Genomic DNA, 21,350 nt, shown 5'->3' with positions numbered 1-21,350 from the left:
CTGACTGTTTTTTTAAGATGTTGCAAACGAAGGTCAGGGCGATTATTCTCTCACTAAGTCTTAAAGCCAATTTCTGGATCACAGACGAGAATAACATTGTGCGCATTCCTCACATGCCGGCTCATCCTGCCATATAGGTCTCATTGCTGAAGCTGACCACTGATGTTTTCTTACCTGCAAGGTCAGAGATAAAGATGTTGAAGTTCTGAAGGAATCTAATCTCACCAAAGCCTCTTCTGGATCACAGAGTAGTTCTGCTCTTTGGCGTATTCTTTTAGAAGCAATCCTTTCTGAAAACCTGGGAGAAGCATGCCACAGTCAGCCATTTGAACACGTGCATGAAAGCATTGCGTGCAGCACTGTAGGTGTTGTGAAGTAGGTGTTCAGTACAGGTTTCAGGCAGAAATGTATCATTGTAAATGTGTGCATCACAATTTCATCTCGAGGGACTTTGGAGATGTTTATAACCACTCTTAACATTATAAATATTTTTAAAATGCTATATATATAATTTGGCTTCAGACATTTTCAGGTCATAAGTAAACGAGTAAGCTTGTTCCAAATCAGGGATGAATTACATGAATAGCATGGTGTGAGTCAGACCCATTACCTGTTCTAAATTAAACCTGTTCTGACAACAGGTTTAATCCTGACATTGATCTTAAGACTCTGTGAAAATCTCCCCACCTTACAGAAACTGATGATAGCCTTTCTACAGAGGTTTACAATGAAGAAAAAGTAAAGCAGAAGAGGGGAGGAGAGTAAGGAAGCACCAGGCTGACAACTGTACTGGCAACAATCAGAACATTCAACTAGGAGAAAGTACTCCAAATAAAAAAGTTAGTGAAATAACAGCTTCAGAAGCAGATAGATTTGGCTTACGTAGCGCTCTCAAGAGTTCAGATTGCAGATTTCTATGTTTACCAAGGCAGGTTCGTCTCCTCATGAATACGAATGGGTGTTTCTCTACCTAGGCACTGCAAGCTGCTTGAAATATTACCACAAAGGGCTACTGTTCTCTGGGGGAAAAAAAAGAGAAGGATATGAAATACATGAGGATGACATAAAGGAGAGAAAATTGGAGGTCTTGGAGGATTTATCTGATGGCCTGCCTCCCAGCAGAGATAAGAAAATATTAATACATGCCTCAACTGAGATTTCACCTGTGATGCTTTGCACGGTTCTGGCTACGCATACTCAAGGCAGGTCAATTCAAGCTTGTGGAAAACATTAGGCAAAAAAAAAACAACTCCAACTGTTGGTTTTTCTGTTTCTTATTATCTGGGAAGGAGAAGCTGAAAGAGCTTGATTTCTGTATCCCAGGAAAGAAGAACAGAGCATGAATAAGGTTCCTCTCTGTAAGTAGGTAAGGTAAGGTGTTTGTCCACCCACAAACAAGAGCAAACTGGGTAGTGACATTTGGGTGTAAACAGTGAATACTTTTAAGCTGGAAATGAAGAAGGCTCCAGGCTACCAGAAGAATGAGGATCTGCAAAGATCAGGGGCAGGCAAGCTGAACTGCATGGTTCAGCTGAACTACTGAGCTCATGAAAGCCATTCTCTTGCATGCGTGCCTGGAGCACAGCAGAGGACTGAAGCCTATGCTCTTGTAAGTTGCATAATAGCAAGAGAGAAAGCAGAACTTGGCACAGACGCCTATTATTTTTTTATATAATAAATATATACAATACGTAATCCACGTGTATATAGGTACAAAGGAATGGGAGTCCATGGGTGGAGCTTCCAGAAAGCAGATGCTCTGGCTTGAGCTTAGGCTGTACCAGCGATTACGTAAGAGAACGTGCCAGTGCAGTTTAAGCCCTAATTTGAACGCTTTTCTTTTCTCATAGCACATCTTTTAAATCTCTGAATATGCAGCAGGTCTAAAATACTGTTTTCAGTGCCTCTTCCTTTAAAAAATAAAATAAAATCCCTGCTTACTTGAGACCTCCCCAGAAGCAGTAGCTGCTCTCTCAGAGGAGCAGCGGTTAATTAGGATGCCTGATTCCCGGAAACGCAAGATGTCCCCTCACCCAGCGCTGTGGAGGCAGGGCTGCTGCTTCTGCTGCGCTGACATGACTGCTGGTGCCGGCGCGGGTGAACAAATGAAGCTCTGTTCATTTCATGCTCCAGCAGAATGAGCGTGGGGGTGGGGGGTGACAGAAGAGGGATGAGCTCAAGGATGGAGGCTGCTCAGTCAAATGAGGAAAAATGTAATGAGAGAAGACAATGTAGATTCAAGTTCATAAAGAACTATTTTCAAAGATAACACGTTAAACAACATTTACAAGGGTTTGGCAATGCGCTTTTATCACTGCTCACAGGGTAGCTTATCTGTTCATTTCTTCTGTTTTGCATGCTAATGATAAACCAAAGCCAAGCTTCAGTGTTTGCTTTGTCATTGCCATCGAGCCTGATTTAGGACAATCTCAAAACATGAAATACTTTACCATTTTCTCTTTGCTTATGTGTTCCCCCAGCATTCCCAATTGCAGGCTAGCTTTCTGATTTGAAAATCCTTTTAAACATCGCTGCGATAGCATATTCTTAGTGAAGTACAGAAGTGCCAAAAGAACATTGGAGGGGAAAGCATCCAGCCTATACGGAGAGACAAATGTTTAGTCCCTTAGGCCACTTTGAAAATCAGTCTGTGTATTTCCATCCATTTGAATTATGCTGCTTTGGTCCTTCTGAAGGCAAAGCAACAGCTATCACAGTAATAATATATTAAAAGAAAATCTATCTATCACAAGTCCTGTAACATGCAGTACCTTCAGAAATTTAGTATTTTAGAAGCAAGTGGATTTAATATGTTGGCTTCTGCATAAATGCAGTGACCAAGAAGTCATACTTGTGTTGCTCTAGTTAATTAAAAACGTGATTTTAAATTTTTATGATGTGAATAGGACAATGCATCCCGTGAGAAGAGCAAATGATGAAGCATTAGAGGCTTACTTCTGTGTCTCAGAGATTTAGCATTCTCATCTGGCTAAATCATGGTTGAGGGAAAAGGAATTGTGTTGTGCTAGGGCATTTCTGTATTCCTTTTAGTTACACCATGTATATGCGAGTGTCAGAGTGCTGACTGAGCACAGTGTAACTACTCTTCTTACTGCAGAGGGAAACAAGCAGCCGGAGCATCAGGTGCGTGGTGCCTGCTTCGACCTGCTGGGTGCTCTGCCCCTTCTCCTTGTTCAACACTGCCAAGGAGAAATGGCCAGGGAGAGGGCAAGGCAATAGCTGGGGCTGCCTGCTGCCATACGAGTACAGAGGTGAATCCTCCTGCCACTCTTGTTCTCAAGGACTGTTTTGCAATCCCATGCTTTTATGATTGTGGAGGGACGTTTGTATTGCAGGACTGGCTGTAGGCCCTGGCCTGTGTGCAAGGGGACTGGATGTGTACAACGAAGAGAGGATTCCTGTCCCCAGAACACATTGGGATTAATTAGCCTTGGCACTTCAGAGGTTTTTGCAAAGCAGTAGACTTTTTCTCCAGCCATCCCCAGCTGTGGATGCCTCAGAAGAAAGCAGGAATCCCCACAGTGCACTCTGTTGGGCAGATACTCTCCCAGGGGGGAAATACCTGGATCCAACTGCATTGAGCTTGTGTCCTCCCTCGGGAGATACGAAGACTTTTATATTTTTCTTAATCGGAGCAGTTCATTATTCCACAAATAAAGTGGGAAATCTGTTTACCGTATGCTTACATCCTAGACTTGGGAAGGTTGAAATCTTTCTGCAGTGTAGCTGTGCACCCTTTTCACCTCTAATGATCGATCACTCTTCATTGCTAGACTACATGCATGGGAAAATGGGTGCAGTTTTGGCATTTCCCTGAATACATCCCCTCCTTGAAGAGGCACTATGCTCTTGAAAGCCATAGGTTGATAGCAAAGTCCTTAGAATGTGAAAAAAAAAAAATGATTTTTTCAAGTCTTCTAAAAAGACTGATCTTTTTCATTCACTATTGGCAGCGAATTAGGAATTTGCTGTATCATTGTTAACTAGGCAGAGCAAAGACTGTCTACAAATAGAAATTGCTGCAGCCTGTGCAAAGAGATTTCAGCCGTTGCTCAAAGTCCTTATTGAAACTATGAAATCATCAGAAATAATTCTCACTAGAAACATGAATGCCATGCAAATGGGCTTCCAAACTGCAGACAGAGAAGCAGAAATGTGGGAAAAAGGAAGAAGGGGAATATCACATGACATAAAAGCGGCTGAGTTCTTTTAGGCTCACTGGAAATTTTTCACTGTCTGTAATGTCTGATACCCACAGAAAAAATACCTGAAGATCCGTGACAAATAAATGCAGTCCTACTCCAAAACAGTCCGTAGAGTTTCCATATGCTCGGTGGGAACTTTCTGCACTGAAGCTATGCAAAAACATGACCTTGAAAGTGAACAGGAGGAGGAGATTTTAGAAGGGATAACTTATCTTGTTAATGACACTGAAGAATAAGACACTCAGGAGAAACCCAATAGCATCAGCGTAAAGGTCCCGTTACCACTGTCGAGGATGAAAAGGAAGGCCTTTAAGAAAAAGAGGCAATAAATTTGCTTTCCAACTCCTTTATCACCCATTACATAGAAAGCCTGAGGGAATGAGATCTTACAATTGGAAAGAGTCTTAATGGCCCAAAACTCAGCCCAGATCTTGGAACAAAAGCTATAGTCATCACATTTCTTTGCTTTCAGGACAAAGAACTTATTATGTAAAAAGCAAAATAAAACTCAAGTGTCTTGGATATGCCAATAAGCAAATCTCTCTTTACTCAGACAAAAAAAATAAAAAAAAAAAAAAAGAAAAGATCAGGCGAGAGGAACAAATGCAAGGCTTCAAACAGCAGTCTGTTAACCAGTCAGATGAATGTGGACTGAGGATGAAGGTCCACCATTTTTCACCTGCAGGGAGTAACACCATCTGTTCCCTTACATTTTCTCCTGTACAATCAAAGCCACTGGCTCCAACAGCTCTGCACCATCTTTCAGAAGCTTGTGTTGTAGTGAGAGTGAGGGGGTTGTATTTCTTCATATAATATGGTTCAGCTTCATTTACTTCCAATTGTGTAGAGTTGAAATGACTACCAAGTGTTTATTGCATATTAATGGTGTTTCAGAAGAGAAGAAGAGGAAAGAATAAAGAAGATGGTAGTTTGAAGGGATGCAAGACACAGACTCCTGATGGCTCTTGAACAGGAGGCGTTTATTGCCCTTTTTCACTACTACATGTGCTTTCCCCGTAGCCCCACATGCTGTCCACGCGCCCAAATCTGTCATACAATCGGTTAGAGACCCTCAGACACGCGCCTGGAGCCAGCCAGCAATTGGCCACTGCCCCAAAGCTCATCTTTTAACACTGCAGCCAATTTTCTTTATCTCAACCTTGCTCAGGTTTTTGTTTCTACCGCTTGTTTCCTCATTATCTCTAATCCAGGGACGTGTGAAACAGCACGAAGCCACCTGCAAATTCCTTTCCCACAGTAGCTGAAATGCTGCCTTGGAAATGCCTCTGTCTTGTACTAACTCTGTCACCAGGATTTTTTTTGCCATAGTCCAAGAACTCAGTAATGAAAAAGAAGGTAGCCAGCACTCACCACTGGCAGAAAAAGAGACAGGAGCAATGTGTGAAAAGGCATTTTTACTAATGAACTGTTAGCAGATCATCCTAATGAGGTTGCAGGATGTCAATTATAGAAAACAGTTGCAAAATCTCACAGATTTTAATGAATGTGACAAATAAAGCAAAGGATGTTCTTTGTTTTTACTGGTCTAACAGCCTGGCCTTTCTTTGTTACTGAAATTTACTTCTGGGGAGAAATCATTATTATCCTTATAGTAAGATGCAGAGCTCTCAGAAAATGATGGCTCTGCCGTCACTGGGTCTCCACGGCGTGTTGTTGCAGTGCCTCCTTCAGCAGAAGTGATTTTTGCCCACTGGTGGAACTGGGTGGAGGCAGCTGGGAAGAACAGGCTCAGACCTGCTGAACAACAAAAAGGCTACTTCTCAGTATGCCCAAGTGTGAGATGCTGGCTAGGAATGAAGCTCAGATAAAGCAAATCCTTTGTAATGCTAGTTTCAGGAAAATAAAACTTAAGCCAGTGAGTCAGGTGAGTTTCTATTTGAAATTCTATTTTGAGAACAAGTCTACATGAGTAGTTCTCCTTTCCACAATTTTCTGTGCAAACAAATGTTACAAATACAAATTACTTACAGAAGAGCAAGAAAATATACTACAAACTATACCCATTCCTAACAATGTTAAATAAAAGAGGACAAATGAGGGCCATGCACTGAATCCGTAGAAAGCATTTTGCCCCTCCTCTTTCTTGAGGATGAGTAAAGAAACTCTGTCTCAGTATTTTATTGCCTCAGTTATATTTATAAAACTAATCACAGGAACAGAAAACAGGATTAGTCCAGCCAAATTTACTAACAAGTCATGAACAAACCTCAGACAGCTCAAAGTCAGAAAGGCTATATGAGAGCTGTAGAGAGCAAACAGGATCAGCTGTAGTACTATGTTTCAGAAAAAAAAAAAAATAAAGAAAAAGTTGCTGCTGATGAAAAGATATAACCATGATATAAATGCAGTCCTACTAAAAAATAAAATAATTCCACTATACAATTCTAGTGATGTTCTTGATTCATCCACATCTAGGGAGTGTGTATTTCAGCCTTTTCTTTTACTATAGAATTATAGTACCTGTTAAGTAGTGAACATGCAGATTTATAGATACTAAAGCAAAGCTTAACATAAAAATTATTAAGTGCTCTTGTGCAGAGGAAAGGATTATTTCATTATGATATCTTGGCCAGCTCACTGTGTCTGTATGCAGAGAATTTAGACTTTGAAGACAGTGCAGTTTCTGTGTTTAAATAAGTGTTGATGCAGATCAGTGACAGTATTCTGAATGTTAATGCCAAGTTTCATTCTAGATCATATAGACTGTAGTGTCTTAGTATCTGAGAACCTAGCATCTTCTGTTTAAAAAGAACTGTAGAAAGTACAAGTTGTTTTCTTCTTTTTTTTTTTCTTTCTTTTTTTTTTCTTCTTTAGATTGTTTGACACTGGAACTGTAATCCCTTATTTATGGTTACAGCCATAGTCAGAAAGATGAAAAGATTGTCTCCTCCATTTATCTGAAGAGCCACCTTTTCAGCTGAGTTCATTGCTTCTACAGCTCGTGCTTTGCCTGCTAGCAAACATCAGTCTCCAATTTCTGTGCAGATGCTCTTGATCACATGTATCTGAGTCATGCTTCTTTTGGAAATATGTAATGAATTCTCTAAATATCAGGCTGACCTGATATTCCACTGAACTGCCACCTATTCACTGCCTCCCTTAGTTGGGTAGTGCTGATTGCTACAAGCTGGAGTGCTGCTGCAGTCTCAGGGTAGGTGTCAGCACTCCAGTAATTTATAGCCGTGTGGTCAATATCGTTTAAGATGAATGTGAATAAAATGCGTGTCTCAGAGAACCTCACAGTCCTGAGGAAATTCTGTCTTTTCCACAAGAAACACCTCAGCCCTGCCAGATCTGAGGACTTCTTATTCAAACAGCACCCGGCTTTGTCTCCTTTCCTTCCTCAGCTGGGGGCCACTGAGGGATGTTCACTTTGCTGACACTTGCTCTCACCTACGTCCCAAACCTGTTTTTGGCAACTTGACCGTAAGTGTGCAGCAGACCATAGTACAGCTGTGAACTGGGGTGCAAGGACAAACGGAGGAGGACTTGGTGATGGCAGAGTCCCCTCCAGGTACTTCCTGTTAGAATAAGCTCGTTAGTGTTAACACTAATTCTTGCCTAATGAGTTGAGCTGGCTGAGGACTTAAAAGTCAGAGACAGGAGTACTTTCAGCAGACAGAATGATAATTATAATTTGTTTCTGAAAGCTTGCAATGATTAAAAACTCAGTTTTCAGGTTTCTCTTCCTTGTTAGTAATTTACTGTCACCGCTTCATCTGCTCTGTCTAGTACCTGGAACTGTACTGTGTGATGCAAGTCCTTTGCCACTCTGCTCAATTTCTTCCTCCCCAGTCCGAAAGTATTTGAAAATAAATGACACTTAGGATGTAAATAGTGCACTTGAGCTGCAGGCTGGTACAGAGAAGCAAATTTAGCCTATCATTGTACACGTGAAATAAAATGAAATCTGTGTATTGATTTTTCCTGCTTTGAACTCCAGGCCATTTTGGGTGTCTGGCTGCTGCTAGCAGAATGAGGCTGTATCTGACAACAGAAGTGAGGCAGAATATAAATAAGATATTTTAAACATGCACTGGGAGATGTGTCATTTCTTTTTTTTTTTTTTTTTTTTCCCTTAAGTTTCTCTTCATGATTTTTCAGAGCCAGTTTCCTGCTTTTCACTGATGTAGTGAGAACTGCCCTTTGCTAAAATTCAGGTCCGTGCCTTTGAACCAAAACCTTTGAACCAAAGTGAATTAAGAAAATGTGCCACCTTCTGCAGATACTATGGTCAAAGAACAGGCACTTTGTCCTGGCCAACCTGTAGCGGGCAGAGGCAGGGCTGTAGTGCCTCTGCACCCCAGATTTGCAGGCCTGGTGGTGTACCGGTGATCCTCAGAAGATGTGTTTGTGTTGCTGTTGAGGGGCTCATCCAGGCTAAAGAGAAAGCTTACCAAGTGGTATGGGAGGTAAAAAGTCTCCTCCCCCCCTCCACCCACCACGCCAAAAAGAAAGAAAGGTTGGTGTTGTCATTGCATCTGACTGTGGCAGACAAATGTGGTGAAACATCACTGCTGTGTCTGTTCTTTCCCTGTTACGAACATGGATACTGACTGCTGCAGACTGGAGAAAGAACTTATCACTTGTGGCTGTTTGGGGCAAATGCAATGTGTGAGCTCCGTTTTGGAGGTTATGAACTCCATGTAAACACCTTTATTATACAGTAAGCTCAGTTGTGTTTGTAATCCTTGTCCCTCCTTCTGCTATCTTAACTATATCCACAGTCCAGATTTGGATGCAGTTCCAAGCAGTGATGTCGCAAGGGTGTCTGCGGAAGGTCACTAAACCTCAGTGACCCTTTGTTATCAGGGAGAGCTTATCTTGCCAGCCATTTAAAAAAAAAAGAGATTCAGGAGGCAAAGCTTTATCAGTGAAGGTCCCTGAATACTCCAAAAGCCCCAAATTCCCTAGCAAACAGTGATCAAAAGGAACATTTCTAAACCTGGAAAATGCAAACAGAAATTTTTATTTTGTTTAATTCAATTTATTTCTTGTGCAACTGTAAAGGAAACTTTTGCAAAATCTCTGTGCTATATCACAAGCATTATCTGCTCCTGCACTTTCAAACCACCAACCAGCAAATGCAAAGAAAATGGAAAGTCAATTGCTTAAACAAACGTGAAGGGTTGTGCACATGTGTGTATGTAAAGGCAAGCACTCAGGGTTGGACAGGGCGAGGAATAGCTCCAACTGTACACTTAGACCATGAAGTTCTACTTTGTTATATGCTAACAGAGTGAATTTGTGTGAGAGAAGCGTGTCTTGGGGTTACCAGAACGGTGAGAAAGGTTCAGCTGTGGAGGTACCCTAGGCCAATGGAAAATAAGAATATGCAGGTCCCTATCCAAGCAGTTTTCTGTCAAGCATAGGATTCTGGAAATGTTCTCTGTCATAATGTAGCTAAAAAACAAAAAACAAAAAACAAAAAACAAAAAACAAAAACAAAAACAAAAACAAAAACAAAACAAAAAAAAAAAAACAAAAACAAAAACAAACAAAAAAAACGTTAAAGTTGACTGGGCACTCGGGAGCTGTGGGATGACAACAAGCAGATCCAAATGTGATAGCCAGTTTTTCATGTGTTGTTTCTTTTCCATTCTGTTAGCAGTGATTACTGATACTTCAGTTTTAGCTTAGTATTTGTTAATGTGTAAACCTGCATGTTCAAATAACAAATCATCCTCAACAATTAACAAACCAATGATTAGCATGGAATGACTTACATGGTGTTAACATCATTTAAAGATGATCTCCTCTCCTCCCTCTTGTGAAATTTGGTTTTAGGAGACAGGGATATTACCCACACTATTTCTTCCAACTTACCTTACCTTAATTCCCATTCCATTGTCTTTGACTCTTTGGACAGGCTGCAGCAGAATTAGAGTCTGCCAGGCAAGGTTCTGCAATTTTCCTTTTTATCTTAGAACTCTGAAAACTTGGTCATTCAGTATAAACTTAAAAGTTTCAGCTCCAAGAACATAGAAGCACTCTTTTTTGTGAACCACTTTAATTCCTGCCCCAAAGCAACCAGTAGATTTGATACCTTTGATCATCTCCATACAAATGAGGAAAACCACTTGCAATAGCAGAAGTATAGCAGTATTCAGATAGAACCTCCTAATATTGCCCACCAAGTCTAACCTGAGAAATGATATGTCATTTCTCCCCTTAACTGCCAGACACCAAGTCCATCCTTTCCCATGTCTATTCCTGGAGTGATTTTTCCTGCCTTTCTCTTGGACAACTTCCTGTGGCCTCACCTATTTCTTGACCTAATCCTTCCCTTCAGAAGCACTCATGGATATTCCAACTTCGAAGCAGCTCTCTCTTCCATGCTACCATTTCATTTTCTATTTCATAGCAGCTAATCTTGTAGACCTTGCTGTCATGCTACCTCCCCATATCTACCTCCGAGGTTTCTCTGACTGGAAAAGTGATAAAGAAAAATATGACCTTGCCTCTCTTCAGTTCTGCAATGAGCCAGACAGTATTATGCTTTCTAGAGGACACCAAATTCTCACTATTGGTATTTCAGGAGAAATATGTGTAGAAATGGTTAAGTGATTGCTGCACTTAGAAGTGTGCACTGGAATAAAAGTGGCTTCCTAGTCTTACCAAATATGTTGTACCTCTACACTGATTTGAATGGTGGATTAGGCAAAAATGATAAGTTGCATAACAGAGCAAGGAAAAGACGAAGATCTTTTGCTTGTGTGATTGCCGAACTGATTCTGAATGACAGCAAAGTGACATAGACATACAGAATTCATCAAGTCTAAGCACGGGTATTTTAAAGCTAACTTTTTCACTTCCATAGCAGTTAAGAAGGGTGTGTGAATAGCTTCACTCTTGCTCCAATAGTATTAACATTTTTTTGCGTGGAAGAAAATAGAAAAACAAGATTCATAATTCCACAAGAAGAATGAGCCTTGTATTCACATGTGGTCCTGCACATTTTGGTGCATATGAGCATATGCCTCTAGTGCTCCACTGACTTCAAAGCAGATTTGTGCGTGCCTCAAGAGATTATTTCATGGTCAGGCATGAAGACACTCAGTGCCAGTCAAGTGTGGTTGAATCTGGCTCAGAGGTAGAATAGAAAAAGTCACTGAGCGTGCTTTATGGATTCTGTCCCAAGTGTAGGTCTTCTTGTGTCACAGCTTGGGATGCCAAAATGCATGTTTTGTCTGACATGATCTGTAGTGAGTTTTACTAAGGTGATCTTTTATTTTTCTATTCAGCCTTTCCCAAATACTTCCTACTCATGTGTGCTGCCATTCACCTTCCTTCAGCACCTTCAGCTACCTCTCTCTGATTTCCCTGTGTAAAACACTGTTTTCCAGCTCCTGGCCTGACAGTGCTCCGACCTGTTCATCTGCAAGAGCTGACCTATCTAATGTCTTTAGCTCATGAATCATCTCTTGAATTCACTACAGGCATTCGTTTCATTTCAGTGAAATTAATTCACCATCTACAGTGACTACTCCCTGGCAAAGACTTAGGGCCTTTGCTTTCCTCCTACCTTTCTGCTTTCCTGTTACCTTTTATCTTTCCTTTAGTCTGCATTACAGTTCATCACTCTTTATTACATATATTTTCCTTTGTTAGGTGTCTTTCCCGGTTTTGTTTATTGATCTTCTGTTTTAACCATCTGTTATCTTGGCCTCTTCTTTTTATATTTTCCTGTGTCATTGTACCTCTTTTCACAGGCTTTCTTACTGGTACTATTTGATGATTGCATCTGACCTCTCAGCCTGCTGTACAAGAAACCCAGCATCTGCTCATTCAAATCTACACTGATTCTGTATTTATTACTTCCTACCAATCACAAATTCTGTCCTTGAAACAATTGTTATAGAAAGAGAAAAGGCAGGGTGGGACAATCAGTAGGAAAATCACAACCAAATTAATATATTACTTTGCAGCATGTCCCATATGACATTCAAATCTTTTAGTATATACAAAAACTGCCCAGGATATATCACTCTGCTACCTTGCCTTCTTTCCAGCTTACTTTCCGTGTAACCCTGCTTGCTTTTCTCCTTTCCCTAGCTACAGTATTTGTGTTGACATTGTAATGTAAGTGCCTGGTAACAGAATCCCGTATTTACATGTACAGCAGTACATTGCTCTTGCCCTTGCACTGCTCTGGAAGTAAGGTCTCTTGCTCCATGTGCTGAACCTCTGCAATTATTTATACAATTGCTAAAGAGATTCAGAAGCCTCTTGGAAAGTTCAGTCCACTGTTCATTCGAATTTCATTAAGTTAATACTAGTCCCAAATTTCTTTTCTTCAGTGAATGCCATTCACCTAACTAGTCTGGGTAAAACTCATTGGGATAATCAGCAATTACAAGCCAATCACAATTACTAATTCACTGAAACATTCCTGGAACATTCAGTTTCCATCCCTGGATTGTTACATTGGCATTTAAATTATTAAAGCTGCATAATAACAAGTCATAAATTCCCCCTGGAGGACATGAAACATTCTTGCATGTCTGTTAATGAAAATACTTCAAAAAGATAAAGTAAACATCTTAATGAAATATTGTGGGAGTATGCAACCATGTTAATAGGTTAACTGCATGTCCACTCAATTTAGGAAAAGATAAGCAGATTTAGAGAAAAGAGTGCTTGTTAGGATGCCTTTCAGAGTATTTGTCACTTCTTCATTCAGAAACATAAGTATTTCTGTAAGTGTCTTAAGCCAAATGCAGTCCTCTTGGAGTTGCTATTTTTAAGGAGCGCATTAGGATTGATTTAGTGCAAAATCTTCATAGCATAATTCTGCAATGTGTTTTTCTAGTCTTGCTCTTTTACCTCTGTACACATGGCTTAGTTTGGACCAAAACTGATTATGCCGTACACATGGAGATGTTTCCGCTCAGACCACTTCCTTCCCTCCTCCGCATACACTGGGTTTGTTGTGTTTGGCCTTCTCTTGCACCGGCCCAAGAGGTACTCAGGGCTTGTGTCCCTCAACCATTTCATGCTGGTGTTGCCAGCAGTGGCAGCTTGCTGTGGACTGTTCCCTGACAGAAGGGAAAAGCTGTGCGTGCCTTTATTTTTCCACCTCAGCCTAGGCTTACTGTGATCACTTTTTCAGGTGTAAGCAACCGCAGAAGCTGCTGCAGAAGAAAACAATTTTTCTTAGTGGTATAGAACCTGGTCCAGTACCAGTTTACAGAAAAGAAATGTTTCCATTGATTAAATGGAGTTTGGGTTGTCAGAGGAGTGCCAGTGGGAACAACACAGCTGAGGCCCCGTGAGCCGGCTGCCAGTGAGGACACCTTCCAGTGGACACTTCTCAGTGACCATTGGTGTTCTTAATCTGTGTTTTAAAGAGAAGAGCAATGGTTGTTCATACACTATATTGCCATTTGCCAAAAAAAGTGTTCAGCAAGACACGCAACGATTATTTCACCGTGAAATTTAATAGTTTAACTGAGGGGTGATAATGCGGAGCTTGGGAAGGTAATCAATACCTGGCCTAGCATCAGCTGAGGGTTTAGGCTGCCTGCGGCTGCTGAGACTCAGTAGCAGCTGGGTGCCTAATTGTCTGGAGAGGTTTTAGAAAAAAACAACTCTTTTTCCTAATTGCACGAGGGAAAACCACCAACTGGAATGTCAGTTTGAGCGTATATTAAAAAAAGGAGATCAATTAGTGCGATTTGTTTGATGTCAGTTGTTAATTTCTGTATGCATATCATAGAAATTATTTGGTTGGTCATCTCAGAAGTGGGTCTTGGAAACCAGCTGATGGTTTACATATGTAAGAGCATTACAATGTTGTTTTTACAAAAATATTTAACCCTGCAAATGCTGAATGGCCTGGGCTTGTTATACTTTTTGTTGCTGTTTTTAAGCAAACCAGCATTCCATATGCAAGTTGTCTTTTAAATACCTAAACTGCACAGAAGTCAGATTACTTCCCATAAACTTAGGCATGTACTTTGTGCATATGACTTTTCTCTAAAAACACACAAAATCATTGTATTTGTGTAAGAGCTCTGGCTTTAATGGAACCGATAAGTATCAGTTTCCTTTTATTCTGTTAAAACAAAAAAAAAGATTTTTAGGATTCAGATCTAAGTCTGATGACCTTCAGTTTCATTAAGCTTGTATTTTGCAGAGGCTTACACAACCTTTTTAGGTTTGTATATTACACTCTCTGAAAATCACAATTTTTTTTCTGTATAAAAATGGGGTATCCTAATCCACACAGTGAAGGTCAGCATAGGGTGTTCTTTATTTATGTAGTATTTTATTCTCCACTATGTGCCTTCTGTATACTTAAATTCCCAACACACGTTGCAAAGACACTATTATAATCAAGGTCACAGTAGTCCAGGGCTGGACAAGACCGGGGACCCAGTTTCTACACCTCAGTTCACACATCCTTAAGATCTCCAGGTCCCGTTTCTCTCTGTTAAACACCTCAACCTTCGGTATGATGCTGTCACTTGCTGACCTTTCTTTTTAACATAGCCTTTGCTTCATCCCACTGCAGACTTGGTATATGTGTTCATACAAACAGGCACGTCTCTGTGTGCTGCACCTGTATTAACTCTGCGCCTGTATTTGGGGCTTTGTTTCTCTCAGCAGTGAAAGAGCTACAGAGTCCTTTACCTTTTAAAATATTGCTTAAATTACATTTAAGAGAATCAGATGTCACTTTCAGATGGAGAACAGCCCTTGGATACAGAGCTCCTCTTTTCACGTGGTGCCTGGTTCGGTGTATATGAACATGCCATTGTGCTAGGCGGTGTTTAGATCAGGAACCCAGGGGCACATTGCGTTAGCCTGTGTCAGCCACAGCTGGGGTCTCACTCCGTGCCTTTCTTACAGCATCATGCTTAAAGCTGTTGCGATGTGTGCAGGCGGGATCTAAGACACCTGGCTGAAAGGTACCAACTGCAAGCATGGTGACCTGACGAGATATTCTCCGTAACGAGGCTGTGAGAGCTGGCGGCGCGGACTTGGGGAGGGAGAGGCGGTAGCAGTGGCAGGAGGCCACGGCCTGCATCCTGCCCCAGCGGACACATGCGGTCGCATGGTCACCGAAAGCCACCTTGGCAGATGTGGTATGGGCACAGGTTCCTGCCAAGGTGGCTGCTGCTGCAACAGCTCTTTCCTCTAGTACAGCTGGTATCATGGCTATCGTCATTTATTGCCTCTCCTTTGTCATATCCCCAGTGAAAAAATGATTCTTATCTCTGTTCTTGTCAGAGGATGTTCCTGCTAAGCTAGATATAATGTAATAAATTCCAGCAGTAGCTATTCCTTGACTGAGCTACCTTTATGTATAAACTCTACAGTTCAAGCAGCTTGCATTGAACGTGCTGGTTTTTTTTTCCATTGTAACTTGTATTTCAGCAGCTGGTGCAGGCAAATCAATCCTTTCCTTTCCTTTCCTTTCCTTTCCTTTCCTTTCCTTTCCTTTCCTTTCCTTTCCTTTCCTTTCCTTTCCTTTCCTTTCCTTTCCTTTCCTTTCCTTTCCTTTCCTTTCCTTTCCTTTCCTTTCCTTTCCTTTCCTTTCCTTTCCTTTCCTTTCCTTTCCTTTCCTTTCCTTTCCTTTCCTTTCCTTTCCTTTCCTTTCCTTTCCTTTCCTTTCCTTTCCTTTCCTTTCCTTTCCTTTCCTTTCCTTTCCTTTCCTTTCCTTTCCTTTCCTTTCCTTTCCTTTCCTTTCCTTTCCCTTCCCTTCCCTTCCCTTCCCTTCCCTTCCCAGAGGAGAGCAATAACAATTACCAACTAGGGGGAAAAATGCAAGGTGCTCTTTCTCAATACTAGCAGCAAAGGAAGGAAGATCTCTTTTTCTCCTAGTTCAGTCTTGCAGGTCTCCCACTCACATTATTTGTGCTGTTTTTCCCCCATCTCCATTAGAAAAAGTATAGCAACAACAGGTATAGCTTTACCTGAGAGCTGCCTTCTTCCTTTCACACACACTTCAAGGAATGACTTCTGAGGAATGACCCCTCTTTAATGTTATGGCTTTCTTTTATGCAACTCAGTCCCTGTGATGGCAACCCAAATACAACAGAATAGCCACCATAATAAATGTAGCTCCATCTCTATTGTTAGTGTTGTATACAGCAATTTTTGCTCCTCAGAAGGAAAAGATAAAGATGATCTGGGAAGACTCTCATCAGTTCATGCCTTTTTCTGTCTAGCCCTTAGGATTCTTTGAAGCATCTCCATCCATGGGGCTGGGCCTAGCCAAAGGCTAAAAATGATGTAGGGAAGTACTGCGTTCATTCAGAAAGCATACTTTCCTCCTGACTGCTGGTACTCCCTTCTATGTTCTCCTAAGTATTATTATTTATTTTTTAACCTCTCTCTTTTCCAATTTCTTCAGAAATTGCAATACCAAGAGGAAACACTAAGAAGAATATGACTTGAAAACATAAAGAATAGCCTCTAGCCCAAGGATGAAACATCTGCTTTTTCAGCTTCAGAAGCAGACTCTAAAATGACAAACCAACTCATCAACAGTTTTCATATATATAGATTCAAGCTGTATCTTTTGAAGCCTATCTGTTCTTATCATGTAATGCCAGGGTCATTTTGTATGGCTTTAATTAGATAGTTAACAGTCAGTTACTGGTAGGAAACAGCAGTAAAGGGAGAAAAGTCTCTTATTTTGAACAAAATACAGTAATGTTAGGGCTCAGGAATGACCCATGGAATTAAAGACGAGAACACTGTATGAATTTCAGTAGTAATAGTATTAACTTCATAGATACTTCTATGTAATAAGCCAGTCCTGGTCATCAGTTTAAATCTCTTAAAGGTAGTCTGCACAGATGAGCTTACAAAACAGGCAGAAAGGAGGCAGACACTGTGAATTACTTCTCTAGAAGTCATTTATATAAATAAGTTCATGAACGTACTTCTGAACCCACTACTGTAACTTAGTCAGACTTTTTAGTTGTGATACAAAGAAGACCTACTGGCAACTTAAAATAAATATTTTAAAAAATAATATTACAATGGAGCTCTTCTCTACAAAAACAGGTCAGGTGGTATCTCATCAATCTTGGTCATTTCTCTGGAGGCACTAAAAGTGAAAAGTGACATGGCTGTCAGTCTAAAAGTGCAACCTATTTAAAAGTACACTACTTAACTAAATTTGAGTTCAAGCAAGAAGCGACTCGGCTTTTTGAAGAATCACAGAAAGGTGGCTCTCATGCCAGATCCATCACCAGTTCAGAAAGGAATCTGTCCTTTCTTTAAAACTAAACTAAAAACTTTAACTCTTCTAACTAATAAATAAATAAATAAATAAAACTAAGACTAACTAAAAATTACTTCTATTCCTGTCAGTAGCAGAGGCTGGGTATCCATCCCCCTGTTATCTCAGCTATTCTCTGTAAGCAATTTTCCTACTCTGATTTTTCCATCCCACTTTCTTTATTTGCACTTTGTGACTTGGCAGGAGAGAAGGACATTTTAGTAGCAGTCCCCTCTGACTTCCCACTTTCATAGCATTATCTGTCTTCTGGATTTAAAAGGACTAATGAGAACTTCAAAAGAAAGAAGGCAGCATGTGCCACAGCTCTTTGTAGAAAATCAAGTTAGCTTTGCAACACAGGAGAGGTGTATACTGAGGTAGTCTTTATCTAGTGACTGTTAACTTCTTATCATCGGTGATCCTTGTGAAATGATTCTCTGGCATTACTTATTTATTAAATTAATTCAGTTATTTCAATTTCTCTGAAAGTCTGTGAGAAGGATGTGACATCAGTCGTTCCTCTTCTTAGGACACTCACAGAATCTTTTAGAACAGAAGCCAAATTTCTTACAGCAACAATAGTAATTAAGTTCAGAATTTTCCCACAGTTCAGTGTGTCACAAATTTGTATGCTGGTAGTTAATTTCTTTCTCCCTCACTGCCATCTCTGCTATCAATTTTTGTTACTTAGCAAGGTGCTCCATTTTTTACTTAGGGCCAGCCCTATTAAGGTGACAGCTTGTGCAAGATGCAGTTTTTATGCTGCTCAAAGACAGATTTTACTACAGCTATAGCTTTAAAGGTGAGAATTCTCAAAAGAAATTTCAACTTTATTCTCATACAGAGTTGCTATGCTTTTTCACAAAGAATATACACCGTATGCCCTCATTCTCTTTCTGGATAAACATGAATCAGCAAAGCCACATATTCCTCCAATGCAATGGAAAGTTGTTGACAATATTTTTCTTTTTTATCAAAAAAAGGCCCAAACCCAAGTTTTGGCAGGCACAGTGAGAGAGTTTTTTCAATTACTGTTTTGGGGCATCCTGCCATCTTTCTCAGCATACGCTGCCTTCCTGTTTATAACCTTTAGTTCTCCAGAGTCCCCTCCAGAGGAAAACAAGGCTATAACTAATTTCAAGCCAGCTGATGGAGAAAGGTGGGAGATGAAAAGTAGTTTCATGGTAAATGCACACGTCCTGTTTAAAAAATAAAGAAATAATGCCCCTCAGCAGTGCCTTTTCAGCTTGTTGAGCTTCCAGAAAGTGTTGGGGACTATTGCAAGTTGGCATTGCTACTGAGGTATCATAGCAACTCCAGCAAATCACAGCGGCGCCCTCCAACAATGAATCATTCATTTAGAAACCATATCTCCTCTTTCCTTTATTTGTGGAAGATTTATTCCTTTCAGGAGGAAAATTTATATCCACCAGGCAGACATCTGATACACAATACCTAATAGAGTGCGTACAATGGCTTTGCTCGAGGCATTGCTTTTTACCAAGGCAGTAGTTTTAAAGAAATCTGGAAATGACAGCAGTGGTAGCCACTTGGATGGCTGCCACTTCCCAAATCTGCATCCCTTCAACCTCTGTATTTTGCCTGTTTCACTGAAGGGAATTAATGTCAAGTAATTATATCCTTTGGTTTGTCTTCTTGTGGTAAGGTAAATCACCTAGTGAACCAGTGGCAGAAAGTAATGATATTGCCGAGTTCTTTATTAGTGAGCTGACTCTAACAAGCACCTAAGCTATAACCAGGGGAAAAAAAAAAAAAAAAAAAAAGAAATCCCAGCTGAGCACATTGCTAAGAAGCACATCAAAAGAGTCAGCTTAAAACACACTAAGTTAGATTTCCTAAGGACTGCTAGATACCTTTGAAACCAATTAAGTGGCTGGAACCAAGATAAGAAGGCATCTGAAGCAGAAGGAAAGTGCCTTTCCAGACCTGATGTCCAGCTGATGTAACAGCACCAGAGTACACGATTTCTTTTTCATGTGATGTGCAGATTGAAAGAGAGGTCTTGGTATGGGACAAATAAGCCAATTCACTTAAATACAGATACAGAAGTGATAAGTCTTTGCACAGTAGGGTGGTATAAAGTTATTCTAGCACTAGAGTTTAGCCTTTCAGGGAAGGAAAACAGTGAAGTAATTTGATTAAAAATACAGGGATATGTCATACATGTGCTTTGTTGGCAACAAAATCAAGAATGTAAAAATTGTTTGGGCATTCACAGAAATCAAATTTAGTTATATTTGGTAGCTCCTAAAATTCTAATTCTTGACTTTCAGATTTTACCAGCGACTCAGTTTTGCAAAGTTGACAGCACTCCAGTTTCGAAGAATGAAAAAACTCACTTAAGAGGGTTAAAAAAGCTTTAATTTTTTAAGTTAATTGACGGATATTTTTATATGAGTTGTAGATCTTTTTTCTTAGTGTTTCAGGGCTCATAGAGCATTAGGCCTGGTTTTGTTTTTTTTCTTTACCTCAGGTATGGGTTATTTTAAGATAATGCTGCTAGAAGAATGTTACTAGATTAGAAAGAGAAAATGAAAGAAAACTTGGCAAAACCATTTCCTCCATGCATGGCTGAGCTTATAAGTAAAAAAAAGAAACTCATTTCCCCTTTCTCTGTCTCCAGCTTTGGTCTTACCAGAGCTGCACAGGAAAACAATGTTGAGTGAATTATAATGGTAGTTTCATTGGCAAGTACCTTGTCTTTTTCACTGGGCACAGAATGCCCTGTATTTCAATTATGGCTCAAGTGCTCTTTGCATGGAAGGACTTCATATTTGCTTCATCACAGTGTGTTGCTCTTCAAACATAGCAACTGTTTGTGCCTTATTTTAACAGTGCAGTACTGGAGAATTAAAATGAACTCAATTGTTCATTGCTGTCTTAAGAAACTGACAGGTTATCTGTTACAATTCACTGTAGAATAGGATAGTAGATAAGTGACAGTTAAGCATTTTTGAAAAAAAACAGGTGGAATTACCTTTGAAAGCTATGGTGTCCCAGGTTTTGTTTTTATCTAGGCACTTTTCATTCCTATTTTGAGGTGAGGGAAATACTAAATGATGAAAAAGTCATTATAGGTGTTGAACCTACAAACACCTTAAATAAAGCAGTTGAAAAGGACTTATTGTGCAGGTGAAACTATTCACATACATCTCTGGTTACAGAATCATCAGCTTCACAAATCCAAATTTCAGTCAGTGCAAGTCATCCTATAGTTTACTTTCTACCCTTTCCGTCATTAGAACAGTATATTCTGTTATCCTGATGTCTTTATTAAATACAAGTATGTGCTGGGGTGCTAAGCAGTATTTGGAACACAGTGTTAAATGTAGAGGAGGTGTTCCCTATCCTTACAGGTATCATCCTTTAGGAACAAGTAGGTTAGGAGAAAACACTGCAGTATCTAAAAATAAGGCTGTGGTCTGGCCTCCAGTTCCTTAGAGTTAAATGGTGTGTGTGCATTATTTTCTTTTTATCATCCTTAAAAGACTTACTGGCTTTCTAGAGAATTGCTCATATCCTTACCAGTCTTTGACAAATAATGGAGAGAGGATTGAGAGGTTAACCTCTAACAGAAAGGTCTGTAAAGGTATGAGTGTTTACCAGGGAGCAAGGCAAACCATTCCATTTTCAATTTCAGATCTCCTTAAAGTTCATCAGTGGCTCAGATTGTTCAGTTGAGTTTTGGCCTTAGTTAAACAGAACTTCGGAGCAGTGGTTTAAGCCCCACTGTTTGGTTTGACTCCCAGATAAACACTTTGAAACTTTCGTTGTTCAATCCATAATATAATTATTTGTGACTTTTTACTTACATATGGATTTTTTAAAATTAATGTCGTACTTTT

At 40.1% G+C, this 21,350-nt stretch overlaps 1 protein-coding gene across 1 annotated transcript in view; it reads left to right on the top strand.

Moving 5' to 3' along the window:
• ANKH (ANKH inorganic pyrophosphate transport regulator) overlaps positions 1-21,350 on the top strand; it is a 99,032-nt gene that overhangs the window by 14,593 nt on the left and 63,089 nt on the right. The window lies entirely within an intron of this gene.

The sequence above is a fragment of the Anas acuta genome, chromosome 2, assembly GCF_963932015.1.
Source record: "Anas acuta chromosome 2, bAnaAcu1.1, whole genome shotgun sequence".
Classification (NCBI taxonomy): domain Eukaryota; kingdom Metazoa; phylum Chordata; class Aves; order Anseriformes; family Anatidae; genus Anas; species Anas acuta.
Note: the sequence above shows the minus strand (reverse complement) of the source record. Positions and strands in the feature narration are given on the sequence as shown.